Genomic DNA, 20,162 nt, shown 5'->3' with positions numbered 1-20,162 from the left:
GTCATTTGCTGTTGCATTTCTTTTTTGAGACAGAGTCTCACTCTGTTGCCCAGGCTGGAGTGCAGTGGTGCAATCCTGGCTCAAGCGATTCTCCTGCCTCAGCCTCCTGAGTAGTTGGGTTTACAGGTCTGTGCACCACTACACCCAGCTAATTTTTTTTTTTTTTTTTTTGAGACAGAGTCTTGCTCTGTCACCCAAGCTGGAGTGCAGTGGTACAATCTCGGCTCATTGCAACCTCTGCCTCCTGGGTTCAAGTGATTCTCCTGCCTCAGCCTCCTGAGTAGCTGGGATTACACATGCACACCACCATGCATGGCTAATTTTTTGCACTTTTACTAGAGATGGGGTTTCGCCATGTTGGTCAGGCTGGTCTTGGACTCCTGACCTTGTGATCTGCCCACCTCGGGCTCCCAAAATGCTGGGATTACAGGTGTTAGCCACTGCACCCAACCCGCTGTCACATTTCAATGCCTCTCTGGGCCTGATAACGAAAAGAGGATTTGCATTCTTCTTTTTTTTATTTTCAGATGGAGTCTCATTCTGTCACCCAGGCTGGAGTGCAATGGCATGATCTCGGCTCACTGCAACCTCTGCCTCCTGGGTTCAAGCCATTCTTCTGCCTCAGCCTCCCGAGTAGCTGGGATTACAGGCACCCGCCACCATGCCCGGCTAGTTTTGTGTATTTTTAGTAGAGACGGGGTTTCACTATGTTGGCCAGACTGGTCTCAAACTCCTGACCTTGTGATCCACCTGCCTCAGCCTCCCAAAGTGCTGGTATTACAGGCGTGAGCCATCACTCCCGGCCTGGGACCTGCATTCTTCAGATAAAGTTTTTTTATTGTTGTTTTGTTTTGAGATGGGATCTCACTCTGTTGCCCAAGCTGGAGTGCAGTGGCACGATCTCGACTCACTGCAGTCTCAAACTCCTGGGCTCAAGTGATCCTCCTACCTCAGTCTTCTGAGTAGCTAGGACTACTGGTGTGCACCATGCCAGTTAATTTTTTATTTATTGTAGAGATGGGGTCTCGTTATGTCACCTAAGCTGGTCTCGAACCCCCAGGCTCAAGTGATTCTCCTGCCTCAGCCTCCCAAAGTTTTGGGACTACAGGCGTGAGTCACCACACCTAGCCAACACAACACTTGTCATGCCAAATGTTTGGGCTTTTTTTCTCCATACACCAAGTAATTCTGCAGCAGACACCAGTTGGGATTCCTATAATTCAATTCAATTCTGACATGGTCTACCTGGAGATACAGGGGGTGAGCTCTGGAAGGGTCCTGAGCACAGGAGGGTTGGGAATAGGCCCCCAAAATCTGGCTGTAAACTGGCCCCAAAACTGGCCATAAATAAAATCTGCAGCACTGTGACATGTTCATGATGGCCATGACGCCCACGCTGGAAGGTTGTGGGTTTACCGGAATGAGGGCGAGGAACACCTGGCTCGCCCAGAGCAGAAAACCACTTAAAGGTGTTCCTAAACCACAAACAACAGCATGAGCAATCTGTGCCTTAAGGACATGCTCCTGCTGCAGATAACTAGCCAGAGCCCATCCCTTTGTTTCAGCCCATCTCTTTGTTTCCCATAAGGAATACTTTTAGTTAATCTATAATCTATAGAAATAATGCTTATCACTGGCTTGCTGTCAATAAATACGTGGGCAAATCTCTGTTCGGGGCTATCAGCTCTGAGGGCTGTGAGACCCCTGATTTTCTGTGTGTGTGTCTTTAATTCCTCTAACGCCACTGGGTTAGGGCGGCTGAGCTGGTCTCAGCACGGGAGTTTCCATCTCTGTGGAGTTGGGGTGCACCACCCTCCCAGCGCATGGAAGTCTTCCTGTTCACCCACTTGGAAGCTCTCTGAACACTGTCCTTTTGGGTTTTGTGGGTGATTCCTAGTCATGATTGATTACATCAATGGCCATACCAAATATGTTTATCTTTTTTTTTTTTTTTTTTTTGAGACAGGGTCTGACCCTGTTGCTCAAGCTGGAGTATAGTGGTACGATCTCTGCTCACTGCAACCTCCACCTCCCAGGGTCAAGTGATTCTAGTGCTTCAGCCTCTTGAGTAGCTGGGACTACAGGTGTGTGCCACTACGCCTGGCTAATTTTTTTTTTGTTTTGTTAGTAGAGGTGTGTTTTTGCCATGTTGCTCAGGCTGGTCTAGAACTCCTGAGCTCAGGCAATCCACCTGCCTCAGCCTCCCAAAGTGCTAGGATTACAGGCGTGAGCCACCGTGCCCAGCCATCTTGTTTTATTTTCTTCTTGCATGTATCCTTTTCTGAAGCTTGAGCTCCAGGGCCCCTTCACTTGCACAGGCCCCTTCCGAGGGTCCCTACCTAATTCTGTATGACTTTCTTAAAAAGGACTCCCTTGTCCAGCCAATCCTACCAAAAGCTTCAGACTCCAAAAAGTCTAAATCCATGTGTACCTAGAGCAGAGGACCAGGCTGCAATTAGTACATCCTGTGCCTGCCTCTGGCAGAAAGACAAACTCAGCATTTCTCCTGCCAGGCCACTTCTACAGGCTGTTGCTCTCCCCACCTCTTCAGGCCTGAGTGCCGAGAGGCAGCCTGGCCCAAGAGTCTTTGTGACTGCCCTGCTAACAGTGCCCTGGATTGGCAGGGAGGGGGTGTCAAAACTCCAAGAGCTGCCATGTGTACTTCTCTTTTCTGGATACCTTCCACCTTGACTCTGTCAAACAGACATAAACATTCTCAATCAGCAACCACCCCACTCTAAACTACTCAGAAAAGAGGTTGAAAAACCAATAAGACTTCTGCAGAATCTCTTCCCTTTCCAATCTGCAAAACTAACCCTTACCTCTATCCCCTACCCCACCTCTTACCAGCCTGGGCAAATACAGTCAGCCCTCTGTATCTGTGGGTGCCGTATCTGTCACACATGTCCGTGTGAAGAGGGTCCACCAACAGGCTTTGTGTGAGCAACAAGGCTGTTTATTTCACCTGGGTGCAGGCGGGCTGAGTCCGAAAAAGGAGTCAGCAAAGGGTGGTGGGATTATCATTAGTTCTTATAGGTTTGGGATAGATAGACATACAATGTACCTTCTTAAGGGCAGGGGAGAACATATCATATCAGTTAGGGTGGCACAGGAACAAATCACAATGGTGCAATGTCATCAGTTAAGGCTATTTTCACTTCTTTTTTGGATCTTCAGTTGCTTCAGGCCATCTGGATGTATACGTGCCGGTCACAGGGGATATGACGGCTTAGCTTGGGCTCAGAGGCCTGACATTCCTGTCTTCTTATATTAATAAGAAAAACAAAACAACATAGTGGTGAAGTGTTGGGGTGGCAAACATTTTTTTGGGGTGGTATAGAGAGACAATGGGCGATGTTTCTCAGGGCTGCTTTGAGTGGGATTAGGGGCAGCGTGGGAACCTAGAGTGGGAGATATTAAATTGAAGAAAGATTTGTAGGGGTGATATTGTGGGGTTGTTAGAAGGAACATTTGTCATATAGAATGATTGGTGATGGCCTGGATGTGGTTTTTTATGAATTAAGAAACTAAACGGAAGGCGCAAGGTCCAAATAAGAGAAGGAGAAAAACAGGTATTAAAGGACTAAGAATTGGGAGGACCCAGGACATCCAATTAGAGAGTGCCCAAGGGGGTTCAGAATAATTGTTTGGTTGGTTGGCAAGTTTTGGGGATCTATCCTTGAGTTTTTTTATGTTATCATACCAGGCCAGATTGATTCAGGTAAAAAAAAACACTGTTTATTTAAAAATATGGAGTCTTTTTTTTTTCTTTTTAAAGCAGTGAGTAAGTCAAGGCCTCAGCAATGATTTTGGAGAAAAGAGAAATGCAAAGCCAGCAATTGTTTGTTAAAGAAGGATTAGAAACAGCTAGGAGAGAGTGACTGAGATTGATAGTGTGGTGGAGATAGCTGGGGAGAGGTAGAGGGTGGCATAAGAACAGGAATGAGAATAACAGTGAGTATAAAAGTAAAGAATAGGACTTCATCAGGGTGAAAGTATTAGAGTGTACCCTGTCAGCAAAGATTATCCACTTTAAGAGAGACTTAAGGGTGGGGGTTTGAGGTAAAACCAGGAGATATCAGTTACGATGGTTTGAAGGAAAAGTGTAAACCGGCAGTGTAAACAAGGGCAGGGTATTTACCAGTAGGGTATTTACCAGTAGTTGAGTATTTACTCCTAGTATGACTAGACATAAGATAGTAGGGATGACAAGTTTTTGCAGTGCAGTTCAAGTTGGGCTGGTGTCTGGAATGAGACTGAGGCCTAATGAAAATGACTGTCCATACAGGAGCTTAAATGGGCTGTACTAGCATCCTGAGGACAGGCTCTAATTCTGAGAAGAGCAAGAGGTAAAAGTACTGTCCAGTCCTTTCTAAGTTGGAGGCTGAACTTGGTGAGGTGTGTCTTTAAAAGACTATCAGTCCGTTTTACCTTTCCTGAAGATTGAGGACAGTAAGGGGTATGAAGGTTTTACTGAGCCTGAGAAACTGCTTGGTGATTTGACTAATAAAGGCCGGTCCGTTATCAGACTGTATAGAGGTGGAAAGGCTAAACCGAGGAATTAAGTCTGACAGAAGGGAAGAAATGACTGTGGTGGCCTTCTGAGACCCTGTGGGAAAGGCCCCTACCTATCCAGTGAAAGTGTCTACCCAGACCAAGAGGTATTTTATTTTCCTGACTCAGGGCATGTGAGTAAAGTCAGTTTGCCAGTCCTGGGCAGGGGCAAATCCCCAGCTTGATGTGTAGGAAAGGGAGGGGGCCTGAACAATCCCTGAGGGGCAGTAGAATAGCAGATGGAACACTGAGAAGTGATTTCCTTGAGGATAGATTTTCACGATGGAAAGGAAATGAGAGGTTCTAAGAGGCGGGCTAGCGGCTTGTAATCTACATGGAAGAGGTTATGAAATGACGACAGAATAGAATGGGCCTGTGAGACTGAAAGGAGATATTTTCCTTGGTCCAAGAACCATTTGCCTTGTGTGGGGAGAGATTGACAGGTGGAAGTTTCAGTGGGAGAGTAGGTGGGAGTGACCAATGAGAAGGAGAAAAACTGGCCATGAGGGGCAAAAGTTGGAACACTAGCTGCTTCTTTAGCTATCTTATCAGCATAAGTGTTGCCCTGAGCAATGGGATCTGATGCCTTATGATGGCTCTTGCAGTGAATGACTCCAGCTTCCTTTGGAAGTTAAGGGGCCTTGAGAAGAGTTTTTATTAAAGAGGCATTAATGATTCCTTGCATAGCGAGGAAACCTTTTTCAGTCCATACAATAGCATGGTGGTGGAGGATATGGAAAGCATATTTAGAGTCAGTATCAATATTGACGTGTAGTCCCTTTGCAAGAGTGAGGGCTCAAGTTAAGGCAATGAGTTCGGCTTGCTGAGAGGTAGTGGAGGAAGGCAGCGTGGTAGCCTCAATGATATATGTGGAAGACACTATAGCATAGCCTGCCTTTGCTGGTGAGTGGCAATTAGGCCTGGTGGAACTGTCATCGATAAACCAAGTGTGATCAGGGTGAGGAACAGGAAAGAAGGAAATATGGGGAAATGGAGTGAATGTCAGGTGGATCAGAGAGATACATTCATGGGGGTCAGGTGTGGTATCAGGAATAATGTGGGGGCTAGTCTAAAACAGTAAGGTCAAGTCGTTTGGACAGAAAGGCTACAGGGCACAGTCCCGGCTCTTGTGTAAGAATTCCGATTGCACAGCCCTGCCCTTTGGCTGTGTATAATGAAAATGGGTTGGGATGAGTGACGGAAAGCTAGTGTGGGAGCAGATTTTAGGGCTGTTTTTAAGAAATGGAAAGAGAAGTGGGGAAAGGATTTAGGATCTATGGGGTCAGCTAGGTTTTCTTTTGTGAGTTTATATAATGGTTTCATTAGGATGGCAAAACCAGGTATTTAAAGGTGAAAGTATTTAACCATGCCCAGGAAAGAAAGGAGTTGTTGTTTTATAGAAGGGGTTAGGGTTTGGAAGATTAGTCAGACACAATTAGCAGGGAGAGCAGGTATGTTTTCATGAAGAATTATGCCGAGATAGATAACGGATGAGGAAGAAATTTGGGCTTGACTGAAGTAATGGGGGCTGTCCGTGAAGCCTTGCGGCAGTACAGCCCAGGTAGTTTGCTGAGCCTGATGGGTGTCAGGGTCAGTCCAAGTGAAAGTGAAGAGAGGCTGGGATGAAGGGTGCACAGGAATAGTAAAGAAAGCATGTTTTGAGATCCAGAACAGAATAATGGCTTGTGGAGGGAGGTATTGAGGATAGGAGAGTATATGGGTTTGGCAGCATGGGGTGGATAGGCAAGACAATTTGGCTGATAAGGTGAAGATCCTGAACTAACTTGTAAGACCTGTCCGATTTTTGAACAGGTAAAATGGGGGAATTGTAAGGAGAGTTTATAGGCTTTAAAAGGCCATGCTGTAACAGGTGAGTGATAACAGGCTTTAATCCTTTTAAAGCATGCTGTGGGATGGGATATTTGTGTTGAGCAGGGTAAGGATGATTAGGTTTTAATGGGATGGTAAGGGGTGAATGATCGGTGGTCAAGGACCGAGTAGAGGTGTCCTACACTTGTGGGTTAAGGTGGGGAGATACAAGGGGAGGATGCGAAGGAGGCTTTCAACTGGGGAAAAGGGCGGCAATGAGGTATGGCTGTAGCCTAGGAATAGGCAGGGAAGCAGATAATTTAGTTAAAATGTCTTGACCTAATAAGGGAGCTGGGCAGGTGAGGATAACTAAAAAGGAGTGCATAAAAGAATGTTGTCCAAGTTGACATCAGAGTGGGGGAGTTTTAAGGGGTTTTGAAGCCTGGCCGTCAGTACCCACAACAGTTATGGAGGCAGGGGAAACAGGTCCTTGAAAAGAAGGCAATGTGGGGTGGGTAGCCTCCGTATTGATTAAGAAGGGGATGGACTTACCCTCCACTGTAAGAGTTACCCGAAGAATCTGTGATGATCCAGGAGGCTTCCGAGGCAATTGAGCAGCATCAGTCTTCAGCCGCTAAGCCAAGATCTGGGAAGGAGTCAGTCAGAGAGCCTTGGGCCAGAGCTTTTGGGGCTCTAAGAGTGGCTGCCAGGTAAGCTGGGCAGTCTGATTTCCAGCGGGTCCTTGCACAGATGGGACACGGCTTGGGAGGAATCCCGGGCTGTAGGCATTCCTTGGCCCAGTGGCCAGATTTCTGGCACTTGAAGCAAGGTCCTGATGGAGAAGCTCCTGTAGGAATGCTTGACTGCTGTGGCTTAGGCATGTGTGGCTTAGGCATTTTGAAGTTCTTGTGTGCTGGAGATGTGGCTAGGGTTTCTCTCACAGTTGGGGCAAGGACTTGCAGCTCAGAAATATGTCGCTACTTGGCTGCCTCTATTCTATTATTGTACACCTTTAAGACGAGGTTAATTAAGTCCTCTTGTGGGGTTTGAGGGCCATAATCTAATTTTTGGAGCTTTATTTAATGTTGGGAGTGGATTGGGTAATAAAATGCATATTGAGAATAAGACAGCTTTCTGACCTTTCAAGGTCTAGGGCTGTAAAGCATCTCAGGGTTGCTGCCAAATGAGCCGTGAACTGGGCTGGGTTTTTATATTTGATGAAAAAGAGCCTAAATGCTAACTGATTTAGGAGAGGTTGGATAAAGAAAAAGGAGCATTCACTTTGACTATGCCTTTAGCTCCAGCCACCTCTTTAAGAGGAAATTGTTGAGCAGGTAGGGGAGGGCTAGTTGCGGAACAAAACTGTAAGCCGGACAGGGTGTGAGGAGGGGAGGTGATAGAAGGATTACAGGGTGGGGGAGTGGAGGCTGAGGAAGAATTGGAGCCTGATTCAGCCTGGCAGGGAGCGACCTGAGGAGGACCAGTATGGGGAGGAGGGCAGAGGTCAAATGGGTCAGTAGAAAAGGAAGATTGAAAAGACTCAGTGACACTTGGGGTTGGGACTGAGGGGACAGGCGGGAGGAAAAGAAGGATTTGGGACAAGTAGCATTGGAAACAGAGACTAGGAAGGGACTGATGTGTAAAAGAATGCCTGGACGTCAGGCATCTCAGACCATTTGCCCATTTTACGACAAGAATTACCTAGACCTTGTAGGATGGAAAAATCAAAAGTGCCATTTTCTGGCTATTTGGAACCATTGTCGAGTTTGTATTGGGGTTAAGAGGCATTGCAGAAGAAAATAAGGGGTTTAGGTTTTAGGTCAGGTGTGAGTTGAAGAGGTTTTAAGTTCTTGCCAGGCTGAGGGAGAAGAAGGAGGAATGGAGGGTGGAAGGTTGCCCATAGTGAAGGAGGCAAGCCCAGAGAAAAGAGAGGGTAGAGACATGGAGAGAAGGGGTAGGGGGTACTTGCCCCCCAGGAAAGTGGTGCTTGCCACTAAGGGTGAAGGATCAAGGCAGGCTTCCCCGCGGTGATCAGACACCTCTGAAACGTGGGTGAATAATCAAGCAGACATCCCCACAGTGATTAAACATTAAGGGAAGACTGTCTTCCCGAGTCCGTGACTGGTGTCAGAGTTTTGGGGTCACGGAGAAAATGTGTCTCCTCTGTCTCTACTAGAAAAGGAAAGGAGTTGAAATTAAGAGAAGGGAGAGATTGAGGGATGGCGCCAAGATTGAAAGGAAAAAGAGGCTGAGGGATAGTGAGAGAGGTTGGAGAAGAGAGTAAAAAGAGGCTGCTTACCCGATTTAAAATTGGTGAGATGTTCCTTGGGCTGGTTGGTCTGAGGACCCAAGGTCATAGGTGGATCTCTCTCACGGAGCAAAGAGCAGGAGGACAGAGGATTGATCTCCCAAAGGAAGTCCCCCAATCCGAGTCACAATCCAAATGTCACGTGCGTCCCTGTGAAGAGAGTCCACCAACAGGCTTTGTGTGAGCAATAAAGCTGTTTATTTCACCTGGGTGCAGGCGGGCTGAGTCCAAAAGAGGAGTCAGCAAAGGGTGGTGGGATTATCATTAGTTCTTATAGGTTTGGGATAGGTATACAAAGTATATTCTTAAGGGCAGGGGAGAATATTACAAAGTACCTTCTTAAGGGAGGGGGAGAATATATCGTATCAGGGTGGGGCAGGGACAAATCACAATGGTGGACTGTCATCAGTTAAGGCTATTTTCACTTCTTTTTTGGATCTTCAGTTGCTTCAGGCCATCTGGATGTATACATGCAGGTCACAGGGGATATGATGGCTTCACTTGGGCTCAGAGGCCTGACAGTATCTGTGGGTGCCGTATCTGTGGATTCTGTATCCATGGACTCAGCCAAGCACAGAACAAACATATTTGAAGGGTCATGCACGGTGGCTCACACCTGTGATGTCAGCACTTTGGGAAGCTGAGGCAGAAGGATCACATAAGGCCCGGAGTTTGAGACCAGCTTGGGCAACATAGCAAGACCCCATTTCTACCACACACACACAAAAAAAGAAAGCCAGGCATGGTGGTGCATTCCTATAGTCTCAAGGGAGGCTGAGGTAAGAGAATTGCTGGAGCTCAGGAGTTCAAGGCTGCAGTGAACTATTGTTGGTGCCACTGCACTCCAGGCTGGGTGACAGAGTGAGACCCTGTCTCCAGAAAAAAAAAAAAAATTGGAAAAAATTGAAAAAAACATTGTGCCTGTACTGAACATGTACCTTTTTCCTTGTCATCATCTCCCAAACAATACAACGTAACAACTATTTACATAGCATTTAGATTGTATTAGGTATTATGTGTAAAATCTAGAGATTTAAAGTATATAGGAGGATGTGGGTAAGTTATATGCAAATACTAAGCCATTTTATATCAGGGACTTGAGCATGTATGGATTTTAGCACCCAAGGAAGGTACTGGAACCAATCCCCCACAGATACTGAGGGCTGAAGCACCGTGTTTAGCACACAAGCTTTAACTGTCCTACTGCCTGGCCCTTGGCAGGCCTGACTAGTTGATCACAGAACTCTTTCCAGGTGGGCTTCTATGCAACCACTGATGATAGATCAGAATGGAAACCTATTTCCCTCCTAATGAAACTCAGATCTAAGTTATTGAACAGGCAAATCTTTTTCAAGGGAAAAGGACAAATGCTTGCAATAAATTCCATCTATGTTGACTACAGGGAGGTCAATTCTAAGAATGTATTTTCTTTTTTTGTTTTTTGAGACAGTCTTGCATTGTCACCCGGGCTGGAGCGCAATGATGTGATCTCTGCTCACTGCAACCTCCGCCTCCCAGGTTCAAGCCATTCTCCTGCCTCAGCCTCCCATGTAGCTGGGATTATAGGTGCCCGCCACCACGCCCGGCTAATTTTTTGTGTTTTTAGTAGAGACAGGGTTTCACTATGTTGGCCAGGCTGGTCTCAAACTCCTGACCTTGTGATCCGCCCACCTCGGCCTCCCAAAGTGCTGGGATTACAGGTGTGAGCCACCATGCCCGGCCTCTAGGAATGTATTTTCTATTTGATCAAATAAGGGGAAGCCTCAGGAGATCTTGTGGTACATCCTGTGACAAAATGGGATAATCACTAACCTGGAACTGGAAGTCCTGCTCTGTTCTGGGCAAAATGAATAACTTCCTTATTCTGCATGGGGGATTACTACATATGTTAAGTGATCTTGAGAAAGTGAGTGGGCACTGGGCGTGGTGGCTCACGCCTGTAATCCCAGCACTTTGGGAGGCCGAGGCAGGTGAATCACAAGGTCAGGTGATCAAGACTGTCCTGGCTAACACGGTGAAACCCCGTCTCTACTAAAAATACAGAAAATTAGCCAGGCATGGTGGCATGAGCCTGTAGTCCCAGCTACGTGGGAGGCTGAGGCAGGAGAATGACATGAACCTGGGAGGCGGAGGTTGCAGTGAGCCGAGCTCGCACCACCGCACTCCAGCCTGGGCGACTGAGCAAGACTCATCTAAAAAAATAAATAAATAAATAAAAGAAAGTGAGTGGATTAGTGAGGGTTCTCGAGAGGGACAGAACTAACAGGATAGGGCCGGGCGCGGTGGCTCAAGCCTGTAATCCCAGCACTTTGGGAGGCCGAGACGGGCGGATCACTAGGTCAGGAGATCGAGACCATCCTGGCTAACACGGTGAAACCCCGTCTCTACTAAAAAATACAAAAAACTAGCCGGGCGAGGTGGCGGGCGCCTGTAGTCCCAGCTACTCAGGAGGCTGAGACAGGAGAATGGCCCGAACCCGGGAGGCGGAGCTTGCAGTGAGCTGAGATCCAGCCACTGCACTCCAGCCTGGGCGACAGAGCGAGACTCCGTCTCAAAAAAAAAAAAAAAAAAAAAAAGAACTAACAGGATAGATGTATATATGAAAGAGAGGTTTTTTTTATTATTATTTTTTATTTTTCTGAGACTGAGTCTCATTCTGTCACTCAGGCTGGAGTGCAATGGTGCAATCTCAGCTCACTGCAACCTCCATCTCCTGGGTTCAAGTGATTCTCCCACCTCAGCCTCCCAAATAGCTGGGATTACAGGCACCCGCCATCATGCCTGGCTAATTCCTGTATTTCTGTAGAGACAGGGTTTCACCATGTTGGCCAGGCTGGTCTTGAACCCCTGACCTCAGGTGATCTGCCTGCCTCAGCTTCCCAAAGTGCTGGGATTACAGGCATGAGCCACCGTGCGCGGTCGAAAGGGACTTTATTAAGGAGAATCGACTCACACCATCACTAGGTGAAGTCCCATGATAGGCTGCAAGCTGAGGAGCAAAGAAGCCAGTAGAGGCGCAGTCCCCAGAACTGCAAAAGTAGGGAAGCTGACAGCGCAGCCTTCAGTCTGTGGCCAAAGGCTGGAGAGCACCTGGGAAACCACTGTGTTGTCCAAGAGTCGAAAGGCTGAAGAACCCGATGATGTTTGAGGGCAGGAAGCATGCACCACGGGAGAAAGATGAAGGCTGGAAGACTCTGCATGTCAGCTCCTTCCGTGCCTTCCACCTACTTTATTCTCACTGCGCTGGCAGCCCATTGGAGGGTGCCCACCCAGATCAAGGGTGGTTCTGCCTCTCCCAGTCCAATGACTCAAATGTTAATCTCTGGCAGCGTCCTCACAGACATACCCATAAACAATACTTTGCATCCTTCAATCCAATCAAGTTGACACTTATATTAACCATCACAGTGAGGGTGATAAAGCACCATTCACAAGAAAAGGAAGAAAGAAATCCAGAGATACCCTCGTGGGCTTTTCTTTTTTTTTTTTTTTTTTTTGAGACAGGGTCTCACTTTGTCACCCAAGATGGAGTACAGTGGTGCAATCACTGCTCACTGCAGCCTTTACCTCCCCGGGCTCAAAGTGATTCTCCCACCTCAGCCTCCCGAGTAGCTGGGACTACAGGTGTGCGCCACCACACCTGGCTAATTTTTACCTTTTGTATAGATGGGGTTTCACCATGTTGCCCAGGCTGGTCTCCAACTCCTGGGTTCAAGTAATCCTCTCACCTTAGCCTTCCAAAGTGCTGGGATGACTGGTGTGAGCCACTGTGCCCAGCCTTTTTTAAAATTTTTTTATTTATTTTATTTTTTTAGAGGCAGGGTCTCACTATGTTGCCCAGGCTGGAGTGTAGTGGCTATTCATAGGCAGAATCCCACTACTGATCAGCACAGGAGTTTTGACCTGCTCCATTTCTGACCTGGGTCGGTTCACCCCTCTTTAAGCAACCTGGTGGTCCCCCGCTCCTGGGAGGTCATATATTAATGCTGAACATAGTATGGACACCTGGTTGGCATAGAGCACTACAGCCCAGAACCCCTGGGCTCAAGCCATCCTCCTGCTTGAGCTAGGACTACAGGTGTGCACCATTGTGCCCAGCCTCATGGGGTTTTAAATGGGGGGCCATGGTGAACTGTTCCCAGAACCTGGAGCAAGAGTGTCCCTCTCTGGTGGCAAAAGCAGTAAAAAAGGAGACGATGGACAAGCTTTTGGGCTGCAGACAGAACCCATAACCAGCATCTTCCAAGTCTAGTCTCGGCTGCTGAGGCGCTGACACCTGCAGAGATGGTCCCACTGCACCTGTACAGATGGTGTCCGACTTCCAATGCTTCCATTCCAGATTTTTCAACTTTGTGATTGGTTTATTAGGATGTAGCCCCAACTTAAGTCAAAGAACTCCTTATGACTTACGATGGGGTTATGGTTTCTACTGAAGGTGTAATGCTTTCACACCATCATATAGTCGAAACATCTGAAATCAAACCATTATCAGTCGGGGGACCATCTGCTGTGCTGCCCACAATAAATGTATTTTCCACATACAACGGGTTTATGGGCCTGTAGCCCCTTGTGAATCGAGGAGCATCTGTATCACTTCCTATTTCAGTTGTTTCTCTTGGCAACCCCTTCTCTTGTCCTCTCAGACTGGCTGTTATACGCCTCCTCCACTATTCTCAGTCCCCCAACTACTTTGCCAGCGGGTGAGGAGGCTGTAGCAGGGAAGGCAGGAGACCCAATAGGTGGGTGGAGGAAAGGCAGGGAGGTCGCCATCCCTCACCCTCTGCCTCCTCCTTTGAGAAAATACAGGCCGTCAGGCAGGAGCCATCCAGCTCCCACCAAACCGGGAGGGGAGGGGAGTACAGTGTTCTCTGGTTTGGGACTTGGATCCCCCCACATCTGTGGTGTCAGCCATCACTGTCCTCTTGCTGGCATCTTCAGCCTCACCTCTGCTAGCTCCCTTTCCTCAGCATAGAAATTTGCTAAGGGCATTCCCAGCTTAAAACAAAACTAAACTAAAACTAAGGCGGGGTGCCTTAGTTTAGTTTTTTAAAGAACAGTTTCGGCAGGGCGCGGTGGCTCACGCCTGTAATCCCAACACTGGGAGGCTGAGGCAGGTGGATCGCTTGAGGTCAGGAGTTCGAGACCAGCCTGGCCAACACGGTGAAACCCTGTCTCTACTAATACAAAAAATAGCCAGGCATGGTGGCGTGTGCCTGTAATCCCAGCTACTCAGGAGGCTGAGGTACAAGAATTGCTTGAACCTGGGAGGTGGAGGTTGCAGTGAGCCGAGACGGTGCCATTGCATGCCAGCCTGGGCGACAGAGTGAAACTGTGTTTATGTTTGTTTGTTTGTTTTTGAGACACAGTCTTGCTCCGTCGCCAGGCTGGAGTGCAGTGGCGGGATCTCGGCTCACTGCAACCTCCGCCTCCTGGGTTCAAGCAATTCCCCTGCCTCAGTTTCCCGAGTAGCTGCTACTATAGGCATGTGCCACCACTCCCAGCTAATTTTTTTTTTTTTTGTATTTTAGTAGAGACGGGGTTTCACCATGTTGGCCAGGGTAGTCTTGATCTCCTGACCTAGTGATCTGCCCGCCTTGGCCTCCCAAAGTGCTGGGATTATAGGTGTGAGCCACCGCGCCCTGCTGAAACTGTGGTTTTTAAAAAACAAAAACAAAAAACAAAAACTGAAACCCAAATCTCGAAAGCCTTCCTTCCACCTAGTGTCTCTCTCCCTCTTTCTCCTTCTTGGAAGGGAAGTCTACACTGGGTGGCCCCACTTGGCGACCTCCCTGCCTTTCCTCCACCCACCTATTGGGTGTCCTGCCTTCCCTGCTACAGCCTCCTCACCCGCTGGCAAAGAAATGAAGAAACAGACCCTGCCCGGGTCACTGATGGCCTCTTGATTGCCAGATCCCTGGGACACCTTCTGGTGCTCGTTTACTTGTCCACTTTGTAGCTTCCCCCCACAGTCATCCCCCGGACACCTCTCTCCTGGGACATCTCGCACTTTGCGGGACAGCTCCTTCTCTGTCTCCTCTTAGGGGCTCTTAGGTCCTCATGTCCTCCAGGGTCTTGTCAACGATCCCTCCTCATAGCACACTCTCTCCTTGAGCAAACTTATCAGACTCATGGCTTCTACTACTGCCTCTGTGTTGAGAACGTTTAGTAATAAGCAACATGTCAAACATGCAAAATAATCACGTATGAACTAAGGATACCGTGTAAAGGAAGACAGGTGAGGGAGAAAGAAAAAACACTGATAGTCCGGGCGCAGCAGCTCCTGCCTGTAATCCCAGTACTTTGGAGTCTGAGGTGGGCGGATCACAAGGTCAGGAGTTTGAGACCAGCCTGGCCAACATGGTGAAACCCCATCTCTGCTAAAAATAATAATAATAAAAATAGCCGGGTGTGGTGGCGTGTGCCTGTAATCCCAACCACTTAGGAGGCTGAGGCAGGAGAACTGCTTGGACTTGGGAGGCAGAGATTGCAGTGAGCCAAGATGGCAACACTGTACCCCAGCCTGGGCAACAAGAGTGAAAACTCCATCTAAAAAAAAAAAAAAAAAAAACGGTCCAGGCACAGTGGCTCATGCCTGTAATCCCAATACTTTGAGAGGCCGAGGTAGGTGGATCACCTGAGGTTGAGGTCAGGAGTTTGAGACCAGCCTGGCCAACATGGTGAAACTCTGTCTCTACTAAAAATACAAAAATTAGCTGGGCATGGTAGTGGGTGCCTGTAATTCCAGCTACTTGAGAGGCTGAGGCGGGAGAATCACTTGAATCTGGGAGGCGGAGGTTGCAGTGAGCCAAGATTGCACCATTGCACTCCAGCCTGGGCGACAAGAGCAAAACTCCATCTCAAACAAACAAAAAAAAGAAAAAACACTGATAAGACACTTGAGTTCCCCAGACAGTCCTTCTATATGACTGTGGGCAAGTTAACATACCACCCAAATCCTGGACTTCTCATCTACAGAACTGGGATAAAAATAGTACCTACTTCATAGGGTTGTTATGAGGATTAAGTAGGATAATTCTAGAGCAAGCACCCCGTGCGTGAAGTTGCCAACATTATTTATGACTGTCTCTGTTGTCACTTGCAGGGGTAGAGAAGCAATGGGCAGGAGTGAGATTAAACTAAGAAATGGTAGTTTGGATTCAGGTTTTCAAACACACGAGGGCAGTGGACTTCTAGGGTCTGTTTGCCCAGGCATTCTTAATTTGAGAATGCAGGTATCACTGGGCTGTGAGCCTAGGAGCAGGCAGCCCCTTCCTAAGGCTGCTGCTCTCTTTCTAGCCATCTGGATGACCTTGCGAGCACCTGACGGGGTGCATTCGGCAAGTGGCTGGCCGGCAAGTGGCTGGCCAGCACGTGGCTGGCCAGGATGCCCTACGTGCATGTCCCAGCATTCCTGAAATAGCCACCCTGCAGTAGGGGGAGGTGCTGGTAGATGAGAATGTTAAATAGCTTGGAGCCTGGAAGGGAAAAGGTCACCTCTGGGGTTGTGTCCTTGGGGAGGGAGACGCAATTGCCAGAGAAAGGAGTCCCTAAGAAGGATATTGAAGCTGCCCTGAGCACTTGTGCAGTTGCCGGGTCCTGGGTTATACTCCACAGGATCCAAAAGGGCACGTGGGGTGGCTGGAGCGGTGTCTGGAGCCAGCTTGTACAGGCTCATGAGAGCCCAATTGTTAAATTCTCAATAATTTTGCAAGCCAGTTGTTACACACAGTCATTATTAAAAATTAAGTTATATCAACTTATGATTATATTAAAAGACTCAAACTCATCACTTTCCAATTATTTTACTATATTTTACTAGTATCTGTGCATTTGAGGACATTTATGTCTGTTGCATCTATATGATGGAAATATCATAGATGGAAATACACAACTCTGTTCAGTGATGCTGTGTTGGTAGTTTGAAATTGGCCATGGTGGAAATATTTACACTACTGAAATCAGCAAATGCTACAAGTTAGTACACATACACACACATACCCTACTGGAGCCGGTTGTTAAACATTTGCCAGCACCTCATTGGACAAACTGATTTCTTTCTTTTTTCCCCACGAGATGGCATCTTGCTCTGTCACCCAGGCTGGAGGGCAGCGGCGCCGTCTTGGCTCACTGCAACCTCTGCCTCCTAGGTTCAAGCAATTCTCCTGCCTTAGCCTACCAAGTAGCTGGGATTACAGGCACATGCCACCATCCCTACCTAATTTTTGTATTTTTTAATAGAGATGGGGTTTCGCCATGTTAGCCAGGCTGGTCTTGAGCTCATGACCTCATGTAATCCACCAACCTTGGCCTCCCAGTGTTGGGATTACAGGCGTGAGACACTGCGCCCGGCCCAAACAAACCGATTTCTAGGAAGTTTGTTGTTAGCCATTTCCTGTGTTTCAGTATTAGCCATCTGCCCCAGATAAACAGGGCCTGAGTTCCACTGCAGTTTTTTGGGTCTCCCTAATCCAATATCTGAGTGAGCTACCTTACACATCCAAATCTCACTAGTCCTACCCCGGCCAGAGACAAGAATGATGGTGGCCATCATTAATCACTTATCACATGTTGCGTCCATGTTCAGCTGAGTTTTTTGTTTTGTTTTGTTTTGGTTTTGTTTTTTTGAGACACAGTTGTATTCTGCCGCCCAGGCTGGACTGGACGGCAGTGGTATGATCTTGGCTCACTGCAACCTCCACCTCCCAAGTCCAAGCGATTTTCCTGCCTCAGCCTCCCTAGTAGCTGGGATTATAGGCACATGGCACCATGTCAGGCTAATTTTTGTATTTTTAGTAGAAAAGAGGTTTCACCACATTGGCCAGGCTGGTCTTGAACTGCTGAGCTCAAGTGATCCACCCTCCTTGGCCTCCCAAAGTGCTGGGATTATAGGCATGAGCCACCACACCCGGCCAGCTGAGTATTATTTATTTATTATTATTACTTTTTGAGACAGAGTTTCGCTCTTGTTGCCCAGGCTGGAGTACAATGGTGCTATCTCAGCTCACTGCAGTCTCCGCCTCCTGGGTTCAAGCAATTCTTCTGCCTCAGCCTCCTGAGTAGCTGGGATTACAGGTGTGCACCACTACACTTGGCTAATTTTTGTATTTTTAGTAGAGACGGGGTTTCACCATGTTGGCCATGCTGGTCTCGAGCTACTGACCTCAGGTGATCTACCCACCTTGGCCTCCCAAAGTGCTGGGATTATAGGGATGAGCCACCACACCCAGCCAGCTGAGTATATTTTAACCAGCACATTACCATGAGGTTGGTACTAAGCTGTTACTCTGCCCGTTTTACAGATGATGATAAAGTGAGCCACAGAGAAATCTGGAAACTCTCCCAAGGCAACCAGCTAGGACAAGGTTGGAGGCCTCACTTAACCACTAGCTCTACTGATAAACAATAGTCTGATCATCTGATAAGGGAATTTAATTAAGTGGTTCGATTGCCACTCTTTCATGCTGCCAACCCTGACTTCAGCTTTCAAACACCACAGGGCATGGTTTCATGTAGTTTTATTGTTCTTACTCACAGACAATAAAACTTTGGACTCTCAAAATGTGGTCTATCCTAGGTCTTTAGGAGACTTTTATGAGTAAATAAGACTGTTCTAGAGTTAATGATCCACTATTTCAGCTGATGTAGGGCTTCTAAATCAATTAGGGGTTGAGATCCAACTATAAAACTGACTGGGCCGGGCGCGATGGCTCAAGCCTGTAATCCCAGCACTTTGGGAGGCCGAGACGGGTGGATCACGAGGTCAGGAGATCGAGACCATCCTGGCTAACACGGTGAAACCCATCTCTACTAAAAAAAAAAAACAAACAAAAAACTAGCCGGGCGTGGTGGCAGGTGCCTGTAGTCCCAGCTACTTGGGAGGCTGAGGCAGGAGAATGGCGTAAACCTGGGAGGCGGAGCTTGCAGTGACCTGGGATCCGGCCACTGCACTCCAGCCTGGGCGACAGAGCGAGATTCCGTCTCAAAAAAAAAAAAAAAAAAAAAAAAACTGACTGAGTTCAAGACCTGGCCATCTTCCATAAGAGCTAAAGAGAGTAAAATTCTTGTCAAAAGTTACATAGTTCGGCCAGGCGCGGTGGCTCATGCCTGTAATCCCAGTACTTTTGGAGGCTGAGGCGTGCAGATCACCTGAAGTCAGGAGTTCGAGACCAGACTGACCAACATGGAGAAACCCCGTCTCTCCTAAAAATACAGAATTAGCTGAGCGTGGTGGTGCATGCCTGTAATCCCGGCTACTTGGGAGGCTGAGGCAGGAGAGCATCGCTTGAACCTGGGAGGCGGAGGTTGTGGTGAGCCGAGATTGCGCCATTGCACTCCAGCCTGGGAGGCAACAAGAGTGAAACTCTGTCTCAAAAAAAAAAAAAAAAAAGTAAAAGTTACATAGTTCGTAAGAGATGAGGACAGAATATTAACCTGACTGATTCCAGAGCCCCTGCTCCAGGGAGAGGCAGATGATGGACTATTAGGCTTCTAGTAAAAGAAAAAAAAAAAAACCTTGGGAGAAATGATAGTCAAAGGGTACAAATCCTCAATTAGACAGGAGGATAAGTTTTTTCTTTTTTTTTTGAGATATATTGCACAGCATGGTGAATATAGTAAATAATAATGTGCTATACATTTCGAAGTCACTAAGTGTAAATTTCAAATGTTCTCACTATAAAAATTATAAGCATTTGAGGTAACAGATATGTTAATTAGCTTGATTTAATTTTTCTACATTGTATTCATAAATCATAACATACTTTAGTTTTTGTTTTTTGTTTTTAAGAGATGCGGATTTCACAATATTGCCCAGGCTGGTCTTGAATTCCTGAACTCAAGTAATCCTCCCACCTTGGCCTCCCAAAGTGTTGAAATTACTGGAGCTCCACCCATAACATCACTTTGTAACCCACAAGCATATACAATGGCAATTTGCCAATTTACAATTTAAAAATATCTTGTAGAAGAATATTTAATGGCAGAGAAAAATGCCCTAAAGTATTAAGTAACAAATGAAGGCTAAAAAAAAATAGCTATTTTATCAATTCTTGAGAACACATTGTTTTTCACATTTAAACATACCTGAAATCAGGGTGAATAAAAATCAATTCTAGATGGATTATAGGTATCATTGTAAAAGTTTTTAAAAAGTCCAAAACTTCTGTACTTTAGGAAGATATTATAGGAGTTTTTTGTTTGTTTGTTCGTTTGTTTTGAGACAGAGTCTCGTTCTGTCGTCCAGGCTGGAGTGCAATGGCGCGATCTTGGCTCACTGCAACCTCCACCTCCTGGGTTCACGCCATTCTCCTGCCTCAGCCTCCTGAGTAGCTGGGACTACAGGCACCTGCCACCACGCCCGGCTAATTTTTTGTGTTTTTAGTAGAGATGGGGTTTCACTGTGTGTGTTAGGATGGTCTCATGATCTCGTGATCCGCCCTTCTCAGCCTCCCAAAGTGTTGGGATTACAGGTGTGAGCCACCGCGCCTGGCCT

At 47.2% G+C, this 20,162-nt stretch overlaps 1 long non-coding RNA gene across 1 annotated transcript in view; it reads right to left on the bottom strand.

Annotated features, from left to right (window-relative positions):
• Positions 1-8,683: 8,683 nt before the first annotated feature.
• LOC114679490 (uncharacterized) overlaps positions 8,684-20,162 on the bottom strand; it is a 32,934-nt gene continuing 21,455 nt past the window's right edge. Inside the window, exon 3 of the long non-coding RNA XR_003731445.2 lies at positions 8,684-8,821. This is a non-coding gene — a long non-coding RNA (uncharacterized LOC114679490). The remainder of the gene's footprint in view (positions 8,822-20,162) is intronic.

This window comes from Macaca mulatta, chromosome 7, assembly GCF_049350105.2.
Source record: "Macaca mulatta isolate MMU2019108-1 chromosome 7, T2T-MMU8v2.0, whole genome shotgun sequence".
In the NCBI taxonomy this organism is placed as follows: Eukaryota; Metazoa; Chordata; class Mammalia; order Primates; family Cercopithecidae; genus Macaca; species Macaca mulatta.
The sequence above is the reverse complement of the archived record's forward strand: the minus strand, read 5'-3'. Positions and strand labels throughout refer to the sequence as shown.